We start from the raw sequence: 12919 nt of genomic DNA on the forward strand, positions 1-12919 counted from the left end.
ATAATAGATTAAATGAAGTATTTTATCTTTCTTCTTGATGAGCATAGCACCTACTATAAAATTACTAGCATCATACATCATAATGAAAGGCAAATTTCAATTAGGAGCTATCATGATAAGTGCAGACACAAGTCTTTTCTTCAATTCTTTAAATGTTTTCAAACAAAAATCATCAAAATTTCAACTCCACATCTTTTTCAAGCTAAGCGCAAAGAGGCTTCGCTATCATATAGGAATTCTTAATAAAATGATAGTAGAATCCTACATGGCCAAGAAAGTTGCTCAATCATAAAAATTTTAGCTCTGTCAACTTCCAAGCCATTCTTTGAGACCATATAGATAAGGACTATGCCCTCTTTTACCATCAAGTAGCATTTTACACAATTCAAGACCAAGTTGGTCTTTTTACATATTTTTAACACATCAGTTAAATTGATTAAGCATTCATCATAAGAATTCCCAAAAATTGTGAAGTCATCCATCAAGACTTCTATTGTGTGCTCATTCATGTTAAAGAAAATTCACATCATATACCTTTAAAAAATGGTTAGTATATTGCATAACCCAAAAGGCTTGTACTTGAATGCAAAAATTCTATAGTACAGGTAAAGGTCATTTTTTCTTGATCCTTTGGAGCTATGGTAGTTTGGTTGTAGCTAGCATATCCATCCAAAAAGCAAAAGAATTCCCTTCTAACTAATTTATCAAGCATTTGGTTGATGAAGGGGAAAGGAAAATGATTTTGCCTAGTGGCCGAATTTAACTTTTGATAGTCTATAGACACTTTCCAGCCAATATTCATATGGGTAAGAATTAGCTCATTGTAGGTGTTAACTACTACAATCACAACTCCTTTTTGGGGGATGCATTGGACTTGGCTCACCTAAAAGCTATTAGAGATAAGATAGATAATTCCTGTATAAAACCATTTTAAGATCTCGTTCACAACTTATTTCATAATAGGATTTAATCTTGTTTGATGTTTCATAGAAGCTTTATGATTTCTTCAAGTAAAATTTTATAAATGTAAATTGATCATACTTATCTTCTTTAGCTTTATCATCACTCTTTTTCTCTTCTTAATTCTTCTTTGCATTATGATACTTCTCAACCACAATCTCTCCATCAACTTCATCCTCATCATCATTAACACTAGTAGCACCATTACTCACAACATTTAGTATAAGAACTTTGGATAATTGCTTCTTGCTTCTCAAAGTGATTGCCTTACACTCTTCCTTATTATCCTTTTTAGGATTTGAAATGTTATCACTAGGGAGATTACTTCTTGCATAGAAGTCATTTGCAAAGCCAATTGCCCTATTTGTAATTCAAGATTTTTAATAGTAGTTTCATGAAAGGAAAGAGTTGCCTTAGTTTCTACTCTTACAAACTTTTGGTTACTCAATATTTGAGATGATATCTTCTTCACTCTAGACTTCTCTTCCTTAACTAGCATTGATTTTGGTGGAGCTTGGAAACTTGGAGGGTAAGTTGGCTTGACATTAGAAGATGAAGGTTGATTTGAAGAATTATTTTGACCCTATGAAAAGTTAAGATGATTCTCCCATTATGAGTTGTATGTTTGACAGTAAGGGTTGTTATATGAATGTTGAAACTTGCCCATGTAATTGATAGATTAAATGGTCATGTAGAGAAGACACTATGAGAATTCCCTTTTTCCATTTGGGACTCTAACACATCAAAATGCTTGTTCATTATAGTTAAAATTGCTGTAATTTAGGAAGAAGAATCATCTTTAGCACTTATGAACATTGGTGTATTGCTTCTATTAGTATTTTGAATGTTGTCTACAAACAATTGATCAAGTAGGTAAAAAAATAAATTGATAGGCATATTATGGTATCCTCTATTTGTGATAGAATCAACCTTGACCTTAGAAGATGAATTCAAACTATTACAAAAAAATATGAATCACTACCCATTTATCCACCCCATGATTGGAACATTGCCTCATTAGCTTCTTATATCTTTCCTAAGATGCATAATGATGCTCATTTGGATGTTGTCTAAAGCTAAGAAATTCATCTCTAGCTCCCACAATTTTGTCATTAGAGAAGAATCAAGCTATAAACTTTCTCTCAAGATCATCCCATGAACTAAAATATTTTCAAAAACCAAATCCCTGACAACGGTGCCAAAAACTTGTTATGCTCTTCTCAAGTACACGGGCTATGATAAGTAATATAAAGGAAGTAGAATAAGAAAATTTAATTTAGTTGAGCAAAACATAATTGGATGAAGTTAATTTAAAAAATTAAATTAAAATTTGAAAATAAGCAAACAATTCATAAACATTAAGCATAAATTGAGACCTAGGATTAGTTATTCCTTTGCTTCTCATAATAATAATATTACCTCTTTTTATAAATTTTTTTAATGAAAACAAGGGCTAACTTAGGGTTATAAAAAAAATACTTGAACAAGTAGTTAAATTAATTTTCTAATCAATACAATTAATAAAACTCAATTTTAAGCACCAATGCTAATGTGGCTATGCAAGTCTAACAAATATATTCTCTATCTTACTAACAAAACTAACCATTTATCATGAAAACTTCAAGTTCTTGCATTATTTTACCCAAGTTCTATGCCCAAGTTAGCCTTTTCATGCATTACCTAAGCAAACAAATTAATTAAATGGTGGCTAATCACTTAGAAGTATTAGTAAAATAAACACACACACACACACACACACACACATCATTAATCACACAAAGAGATAAGGAACTTAGTATTAATCCATACAAGGGTTTACTAATATTAAAATAAAGAGTTCAGCTACTCATAAACATCAAGAAGCTATAAATACACAAAATATTTATAGTCATATTAGATTAAAAGGAGAGAAGTGGAGAATAAATAAAGGAACTAAAGAAATAGAGTTTCAAATGTCTTCAAAGCTTTAACTCTTTAACCCAACTCATCTACTGCTCAAACTCTAGCACAACCAAGCTCCCAAAGTATCTTTAATTGTTTGGAATAGGTTTTGAGTTAAGCAAGTCAAAAATATGTTTCCTACCCTAGCACAACTAAGAGCATGTTGTTGACAATGACAAAAGTCACGATGTTAGAAGTTTTGCAATGTTCAACGAATTTGCATGACAGCTCATCTTTGCATAATATTTTATCATCTAAAAGCCATCCAAAAATACCCTTAAGAGTCCAAAAATGCATCTAACCATATCTTAAGCCAAGATAACACAAAATTATCCCAAAAGTATCAAATTAAAAACTAAGTGTGCAAACCCAAAGTAAGATGTACATTTCCTAATTTAGGTAGTAAAAATATATAAAATTGAGCCAAAATATATTAGAATTTAAGAAAAATATGCTCAAATAACATGAAATTCTAGAGGTTAATAGCATGAAAAGTGGATAAAGAACTTTTTTTTAGTTTGATTTAGCTATAATGAAATGTTAGCATTCAAAGTAATATAACCACTATTTCTATATTTCTTATTATTATATATTAATTAATTATTCACTCTACCATTAGATATATAAATAAATGATAAGTGATCACCATCCATATAAATCTTTAGGAATGTTGTTTTCATTGGGCATGGTCTTTAGTTAAACTGATGTTAAAGTATCTAGGTGGCTTCTTGCATGCTTGTTGAATATTTCTTCAAAATTCAAAGGAACAAACCTGTGCCTATACTCATTCATAAACAAATGCCACCAAGTACTAAACAAATAATAAAAGTTACTTAATTATTAGTCATTAAATGATGTCCACACCCTCATGTTGTTACCATTTGTAATGGTCATATTGCATGTTTCTTTCCCTCGAGCTCAAAGGTAGCTTATGATTGGACAATCATTTCTTCATAATCTATCTTTTGACTCTCGTTTCTTCAGTGCTAATGGCCGTAGATGGAATTTAAAAAATCTATCACTATTAAAATTAAAATTTTCCCCTTAAAAGGCACATCAAGCAGAGTAAATGAATTTAAAGGAAGAAACATTTAAAAACGCTCACAAGCAGAGAAACAAAAATTGGGGGTTTCACTAACATTTTGATCAAAGTTTGAGAAAGATAAATGCAAATCAAAGATAAAGATTGAAATTACAATTTCAAAGTAACTAAATGGGATAGTAGAATGGCGTAAAAAAATACATAAAATAAGGTTTAGGGCACACCAGCTAAAAGCACTAGTATAAAAATACATATTTACTACCCTCAATTTACATCACTTGTCTTAAAAGTGAGATAAAAAATAGAGGCGGTAGTAATTTTATAAATAAATATTGAATATGGGAGGCTATCAACATAGCTTTAGAGAAGAGTGATGTGGTTATTTAAATTCGCATCGTTTTACATATAACGATGTACATTATGGAAAACATATAATTTTGAATTATTAATTTACTATAAATTATCCATGTCACTTTTATTTAAAAGCAATGAAGATAATTTATCCACGCCCTTCTTTTATTAAAAATGACATGGATTTAGAATCATTTTAAATTATATTATATTTATTTTCTATTGATAATACATGTAGCTTTTTAAAAAATCAATGTGGAATCTTAAACCGCATTGTTTTATAAGTAATATAAATTGGTTAATGTAATCCTCGTTCAATTCTGAGAACACATGGATTATAGAAAAATAAATTACCTTAAAATTTATTAATTTCTATTATTATCCACATCACTTTTACATAAAGCAATGTGGATAATTTAGCCACATCATTTTATTGTAATACGACGTGGTTGTTTTTAATCCACATCATGTTTTAAGAAAAGTAGCATGGATAGGTTATTAAATCCATGTCATGTTTTTTAAAGAAAAAGCTGTAGAGTTTGATGAATTTTTTTAAAACCTATATCTCTCTCCCTTACTCATTCATCATTTTGTATTTTAAACCCAACTCCTCTTATTTGGAAACTCTCTCTTCTCTTCCCCACATCAAGACCCACAATAGCTCTCTCTTCTCCTCATGGCATTGAGACCCACAACATCAAGACCTAGACTGACTGATGGCATCAAGACCCATGACCAGCTTTCGACAATGAGTATTTAAAGGACAGCTCTCTCTTCTACTTGTCTCCTCAATGAATAGCTAGTTAGTGTCACTTTTACCCACAAACCCTTTTTCTTTGTAGAACTTTCTAATCTTTGCTTAAGCCTTCTCCATTATCTTTAGGTTCTTCATCAATTCTGCTATCGCCCATTCTAAAGTAGTTAATGATGTCTCGAATCCAGCCATGAACATATCTTGAAATATTATAGAAGCCAGATATATGTATTTTGTCATATGAATTGACATGTAATTAGATGCTCACTTTGAACACCCCAATATTTTATAAAGAGTAGGCTAAGAATATTTGAACAAATCAATTTAGTTTTTTATTTATAATTAAATCATTTAGCTCCTATAAAGTTTTCTAAACCCATATATAATAGTCATGACATGATGAATTCTTTAAACTCTCAATTTCATCCTATTGATGACTTTTAACAAGGTATAACTTTTTAGAAATTAGAGTGATAATCTACTCCATTATACAAAATGGTTACTAATTATTTGGTCTCATGCACTATATGCTTGTTAAACAAAATGATATTATTGTTCATTAATATAATTTTCTATGAAATTAAATAAATGAAAAGTTCATAATAAATAAATGTCTTAATATAATTTTCCATGATCTGTCTTAGTGACTTTTGGTATTGGGATGTATGAATTTGCAAGAGTGTTTTGATCCCATTGTTGGAACTTGATTCCTCTTAGTGTATAGGTAAGCAACTTGTTTATTTATATTGTTGAAGATTGAGAAAATAATTAATTGTTTTAGTTTAGTTAAAGTGGTATTTGTAGTTTATTTTAGAACTTTAATTTCCAAGTGATTGTTAATTGTGATTGGAAATTATTTATTATTTAATTGTTAATTTGATATTTGATTATTTGGATTGGTTAATGTGTTTAATTTATTGTTGTTGAAATTTGAAGAGCTCCCATTTTTAAGGGGAAACTCTATCGAATTTTTTCTAATGTTAACATGTCCATGTAAATTAGAGATTTGCTAATTTTATGGATTTTGTGATGATTGATTAGGTTAAAATAAAATAGATTGTAGTTGAATGAATGCTAGAATAATGAGTGAGGAATATGATAATGGTGCAAACCAGTTTCTTGAATTTGTTAGAAGAAATATTTTAGTAAAAATGGAAAGTATCAGTGTCCTTATGTCAACCATATGAATAAGATTAAACTGGGCATTGATGACATAAAAGAATATTTAATTTATGATGAGATAAATTTAAAATATATAAGATGGATATGGGATGGGAAAGCAGGAACAACTTCTATGTCATTTGTGAGCACTGTTTTGAAAACCGGACCGGATTGGCTGGTCGGACCGTCGACCGGTCTGGTTTTCGGTCTGGTTCAAAGGAAAAAACTGTTTTAAAAGTTGAGCCAGTTTGAGCCGTTTCGAACCGGCGGTCGGACCGAGAACTGGATCCGGTTTTCAAAAACCAGACTGTTCAAAAATTTTTTTATTTTTTATCAAATTTTAAAAAAATGACTAATTTTTTTAATCATTTGATATTATATTGTATCATATGGCTTGTTAAGTCGTGATAAACTTAAAATATTTAATTTTTTTAAGTTAAATAGCAATTTTCATATGTATTTCTTATATTTAAATTATTATATACATATATAATTTTTTTTAATTTAATTATTACATGGTCCAACCGGTTGAACCATGCGAACCATGAACCGCTGACTTTTCCTATTTAATATCCGGTCTGGTTCTAAAAATATTGTTTGTGAGTGAGTTGGATGATATAATGGAGGATAAGATCTGTGATGTTAGGATGGCATCATTTGCACAGTCACATGTACATGAAAACTTGTGATACAGAGAAACCCTTATACTCCGGGTGTGCTAATTTTATGCTCTTGATAACTGTGTTGGGATTGGTTAACTTAAAGTCAAGAAGTTGATGGATTGATTCGAGCTCCCCAGAGTTGAGTAAAATTCTTTTAGCTCATAATTTGCTTCCAAAATGTATTTATGAGGTAAAGAAAGTCTTGTGCTCAATAGGTTTGGATCATAAAAAGATACATGCTTGTCATAATGATTGCATATTATACAAAATGAGTATAAAGAGCTACAGAAGTGTCTAGAATATGGGACCTAATACTACAATATGAAGAATGGTGCTGAAATTACAACTAAAAGTCCTCTTGTGAAGGTATTATGTTATCTTGTAATAATACCATGGCTTCAATGTTTGTTTGCTAATCCAACAAAAGTAAAGAATTTGAGATGGCATTTTGATGATAAGATATTTGATGGATGATAATTGTCTTAGTCATGTCAACATTCAATTAAAATAAGATTGACTTAATATAATATAGACAAACCCTAGGTCATTCTTTCCAAGGAGCAATTTAAAGATTATCTTAAGTTGATTTTAGGTATTTAATTACTCATAAAAAAATCTAAAACTAAATGCCATATTTTTACACTAAAATGTAAATGAGAAAATGCAATTTATACAACTAAAACTACGTAAATGGATGCTAATGTTAATGTCTAACACCAAAATTCTATTATGCAATGTAAGAGTCCTATATTATGATGGGGGTTTTGTTTCAACAAAAATAAAATGTAAATTAAAGAAATTAATTAAATGACAAAAAGGATTAATTGATCAAAAATTAAGAAAAGTTTGATTCAAATTCAAATATGGTAAATGAGACAACTTAGGACTTCACATGAAGTTAACTTTCCTACCCCAATTCAATTGGTTAGACCAAAGGGGAATGATAGGAGAATGGAATTAATAAATTTAATTACCTAATTAAAGTAAAGGGAACCCATAAGCACAAAGTCTAACATTTAATCTACCAGAGAACTCATAGTAAATCAAATGCTATAACTATGAATTAGAAAAATTAAATCTTTTAAAACCAACTAAATGATGATTATTTCAAAATAAATCTAGAAAATATATTTAAATTATCTAATTGAACAATTGGACAAAATACCAACTCAATTGAACAATCAAGAGGTAAAAAGAATAACTTAAATTTGCAATGAACACCACAATGACAGTTAATTCAACAATGAGAACTCAATCATTAATTTAATTGGCAAAGCAAGGGTATAAAAATATAAATTATAGAAATTTATTCAATACAAAATCAATCCAAATATCAATCCAATCTAAGATTTAAAATATTTATAACCTAGAACTAGATTATATTCAAGCATTACAGTTTAAAATCATTTAAAACTAAATAATCTTAAGCTCATGACTTAAAAAGATAAATGAAAAATTACACCCCTATGGTCTTCAAGTGATAATCCTAACCTCTAGCATTCTACATGCTCATCCCTCATAAGCTAGCTCAAACTCCCTTGGATGGTGCTCTTCCTCCTTTCACCACATAATCTATGACCATGGTAAATAATTAATGCATATGGAGAGTGTTAGTTTTTGGGTGATGCAGAAGTAGGGTTGTATGCGAGAATGTAAAGGAAAATGAGATGATAATGTTTGTGTCAAATCAGTAGAGAATGAAGAGAGATGAGATGTTGGTATGAATGAAAAATTAGATGGGAGATGATCATGTGTGTGTGGTTGATTATGGAGGTGGTGAGGTGGCATGAAAATTAATGGAAGATTAGAGGATTCAAGAGTTGAAGCTAGATGCTTGGGGAAAAAAAATGGAACCACATACAAAACGAGAGAGAGCTTTAGTCAAAAAGGGTAAAAAAAAAAAAACTAGAGAGAGCCCTCAACAAATTACAGGTCGTGGCTAAGAGTGAAGCATTAGGAATCATGATCCAATGGCTAGAAAAGAGGATAGAGAGTTTAAGAAAAATTCCAATCATTAAATTCAAAAAGAGGCAATAAGAAAAAAGATAAAAAGTTCTCTAATTTTTCTTGGTTGAAAATGCCAATTGTACCCTTAATGAACTTAATAATTCCTTCCTTGTCTTTCAAAGCCTTGTCCATTGAATGTATCTTAAAATTCAAGAATTAATCTTCAGCATTGAATTTTATTAATTGTGCTTTCATAATTGAAAAGTTAACACAAAACCTATTAGTGTAAATTATATCCAAAATAAATCTCATGTCTAATGAAATATTTCCAAATTAATTTTCCTAACAATTAAATTTTTTTAACAAAATAGCCATAAACTCAAATAATGTGAAATAATTTAAAATAAGCACAATTAAGGTGTAGATGTACTTGATGCTTATAAGTAAGAGCATTTCAAGTTGCGTGCCATGATTTTTCCCACAGTAAATGACTTTTTTGCGTATGAAAAATTGTTAGGATATAGTGTTAAAGGGCACAATACATGTTCTATATGTAAAGAAGGACCAACTTAAGCATGAAAGAAAAATGGTCTACCTTATTCACTAAATATTTCTTGATCAGTATCACTCTTACCGTAAATTGAAGAAGGCTTTTAATGGCTCACAAAAGTATGAAATGGCTTCTAAAGCCTTGATTGGAGAGAAAGTTTATCAACATGTTGAAAGAATGAATGTGATCTTCTGTAAGTATAAAAAAATGCAAGTGAGAATAAAATGTGAAAAAAGAGGTCAATTTTTTTTATCTTTCATATTGGCCAGACGTGAGGCATAGTCTTGATGTGATGCATGTGAAGAAAAATGTGTGTGATAGTCTTGTTGGTACACTCTTGCACATAAGTAGTAAGAATAAGGATGAAATAAATGTAAGACTGGACTTAGCTAAAATAGGAATAAAAAAACACATACATGCACAAAGAGAAGAAGGGAAGAGAGATTATTTGCCACTAATGATGCACACATAATACAAATACGAGAAAAGAAGTTTATGTGGATATTTACATGGTATTAAGATGTCACAAGGGTATTCTTCAAATGTTTGAAGACTTGTCTCGATGAATGATTTGAAGTTAATATGCTTGAAGTCTCATGATTTTCATGTGTTGATGCAACAACTTTTACTAGTGGTTATTCAAGGAAATATGAAAGATGATGTGAGATGTACTATAAATAGATTTTGTATGTTCTTCAATGCTATTTACAGCAAAGTCACTGACATTGATAAGTTAGATTAATTAGAAAATGATGCTTATATTATTTTATGCCAATTGGAGATGTACTTTACTCCAGCATCTTTTGGATATTATGATGCATTTAATAGTTCATTTGATTAGGGAAGTAAGGCTTTGCGGTCCTATTTATTTAAGGTGGGTGTATTTGTTTGAGCAATATATAAAAAATTTAAAAGGGTATTCCAAGAATCCATACCAGCTCGAAGCATCAATTACTAAACAATATGTGATTGAAGAGGCTATTAAATTTTGTACTACATATCTAAAAGGGTTGAAAGTTGTTGGAGTACCTCAAACTTGACAAGAGGGGACAAGACTTGCAAGTAAGGGAACACAGGAGGTCAAAGTGAAATGTATGTCTTGTGAAGAAGTGTTACAAGCACATCTATACATCTTGAATAATATAGAAGAAGTCCAACCTTATTTAAATGCTCATAAAAGGTCATTGAAAGAAAAGTACCTAAGAAAGAATGAGATGTAGCTAGCTAATAAGCATAACAACACTTTTAGAATGTGGTTAAAGGAAATGGTTGTAAATAATAATAGTGCATTTGATACAATAACATGGTTAGTTGAAAGACCTCATTTTAAGGTCATATGTTGGGGCAGATATGATATAAATGGATATTTCTTCTACACAAAAGCCCAAGATGATAAAAGTACCATGCAAAATAGTAGGGTAATGTAGAAGCATAAGTGATGCATTTTTTAGTTCAAAAGATAATAATCATTATCAGTTTTCATAAACTATTATAGAGTAATTGAAAAGACATGGGAAGTAAACTACACCAAATTTAAAGTACCTATTTTCAAATGTAAGTGGGTTTACTTTAATGCTATTAAAATAGATAAGGAATTTGGATTTATTTTAGTTGATCTCAATAGGATTGGTTCCAAAGATGAACCTTTCATTTTAGTAAGTTAGGCGAAACAAGCATTTTATGTCACTAATCCAGTAAATAAATAGCACTCCATTATATTGCAAGGTAAAAAATAGATTATTGATGTGTAGGATGATGACTCAAGTTTCAACCTTAATAAAACCTCACCTTTTACACATTTAAAAGGAGAAGGGGTAGAGGCAATACAAAATTGAAGGAGTTGGCTTTATGTCAAGGTAATGTGAAGAGGGTACATTGGATTTTCATTATGATAGAAGACCACTTGGTCCAGAAGGGGATAAGTTCATAAGTTATGTTGGCCTTATAACTCGATCAAGAGCTAGCATGTTGTACCATAAATTGAAGGAAGTACCACAAGCTATGAAGGACATGATTTTGAATAACATTTTAGTAAACCAATTTTTATTTTTATCCTATTTTTTTTGTTTTATTAGATGTTATTAACTTTATAAATATTATACCTTGTAGCTCACTTATGATGTCCCTTCTACCTTTAAGATGAAGAAATATTGTCTTCAACAAGTACAGGATTGATAGAAAGATTTCAAGTCAACTTTTAGTAGGAAAAACATTTGAGGAGAAAAGAAGAATGAGGATCTATATTTGGAATACAATTTTATTGATAAAAAGACTTGGACACAATTTATGTAAGTTCATGGGAAGATCCTGAATTTCAGGTAAATTTTGATAGAATCAATCACTGACTTAACTTATTTTTTAAAAATCTACATTTGGCCTTATATTGATTTAATCATAGAATTTAAGTGTATTAAACATAGGGAGACAATCTAAGAATAAATATCAACATTACTTGTCTCAGAGGAGATATTGAAAGCTAGACAAGAAGCTTATGAAAGCTAATTTAAAGGAATTGGAGGAAGCTACAAGATCAAATCCTGGTATTGTTGTTAATACCCCTCCTCTTCTAACTCGTTAAAGAAAATGGAAGGATGCAAGGACCAAGAAACGCTAGTATATCACTTTAGAGATTGTTAAAATTGTTGCAAGGATTGTAAGTAATTATACTAACCAAATTAAGTTGAATTTTATATTTCATTTTTTTATTAATTGTATATTAGAAGAATCACTTGAGGAAAAAGCTTCCCAAGGTTCATTTTAATCTAGTGAAAGAATGGACATCTTGACAATAGCAATTAGAAAGCCATAATATCCTAGTTGTGTTAGAGGGGTAGAAAAAGGAGTTGGTCTCAAGCAGTACTTCAAACTAATACCATAAAGCTTAAGAGTTGTATCTATAACTAAACTTGATGAGCTTCTAGAATTTTGGCAAGGAAGTTTCTCAAATGTATGAGCAAGATCAGATGTTATTCCGTGAGCAGCTTCTTAAAGAGTTTAGATACATGGTCTCCAATATAGAAACTACGTAGGGAATTAAGTAGTAGGGACCCTAGGTTTTTAGTTATTTTTATTTAGTTAAATATCCAGTCTTGTCTATTTTTCCTTTATTATATTTAAATTTTTCACTTATTTCTCTAGACTTCTCCTATGCTTCAAAGCATGAAAGATAGCCATAATCTACTGAAAAGGACAACAAATACCTTTAGTTTCTTAATAGATTATGAAAATCCTTATTTTCATTATTTGGATAAACCTTGTAACATCCAAGATTTTCAACTATGAAATTTTTAGTGTTTAAGATGGGTAAATTTATTAGAATAAGAGAATTATGAATTTATGATGTTTTTAAGGTTACCAATGAGAAGTTTAGACCTTTGGATTGCTTTAAAAATAAGTTGGGATGGTGTTTAAGTCAATCGAGCCTAAGTACAAGGCCCAAATCTCTTCAGGCCTTACTGTGCCATCTGTTGTGACGGAGGCATGATGTGCCTTTAAATATGAGCCTGAATATATGTTAAATTAGGAGTACGCAAAACTAAAAAGAAAGAAAG

At 30.1% G+C, this 12919-nt stretch overlaps 1 pseudogene; it reads right to left on the minus strand.

Annotated features, from left to right (window-relative positions):
* Nucleotides 1-1079: 1079 nt before the first annotated feature.
* Nucleotides 1080-12919, minus strand: part of LOC129302832 (3-ketoacyl-CoA synthase 13-like) — a 31074-nt pseudogene continuing 19234 nt past the window's right edge.

This window comes from Prosopis cineraria, unplaced genomic scaffold (genome assembly GCF_029017545.1).
Source record: "Prosopis cineraria cultivar Desert tree isolate PC_DT_omini unplaced genomic scaffold, ASM2901754v1 PC2, whole genome shotgun sequence".
NCBI lineage: Eukaryota > Viridiplantae > Streptophyta > Magnoliopsida > Fabales > Fabaceae > Prosopis > Prosopis cineraria.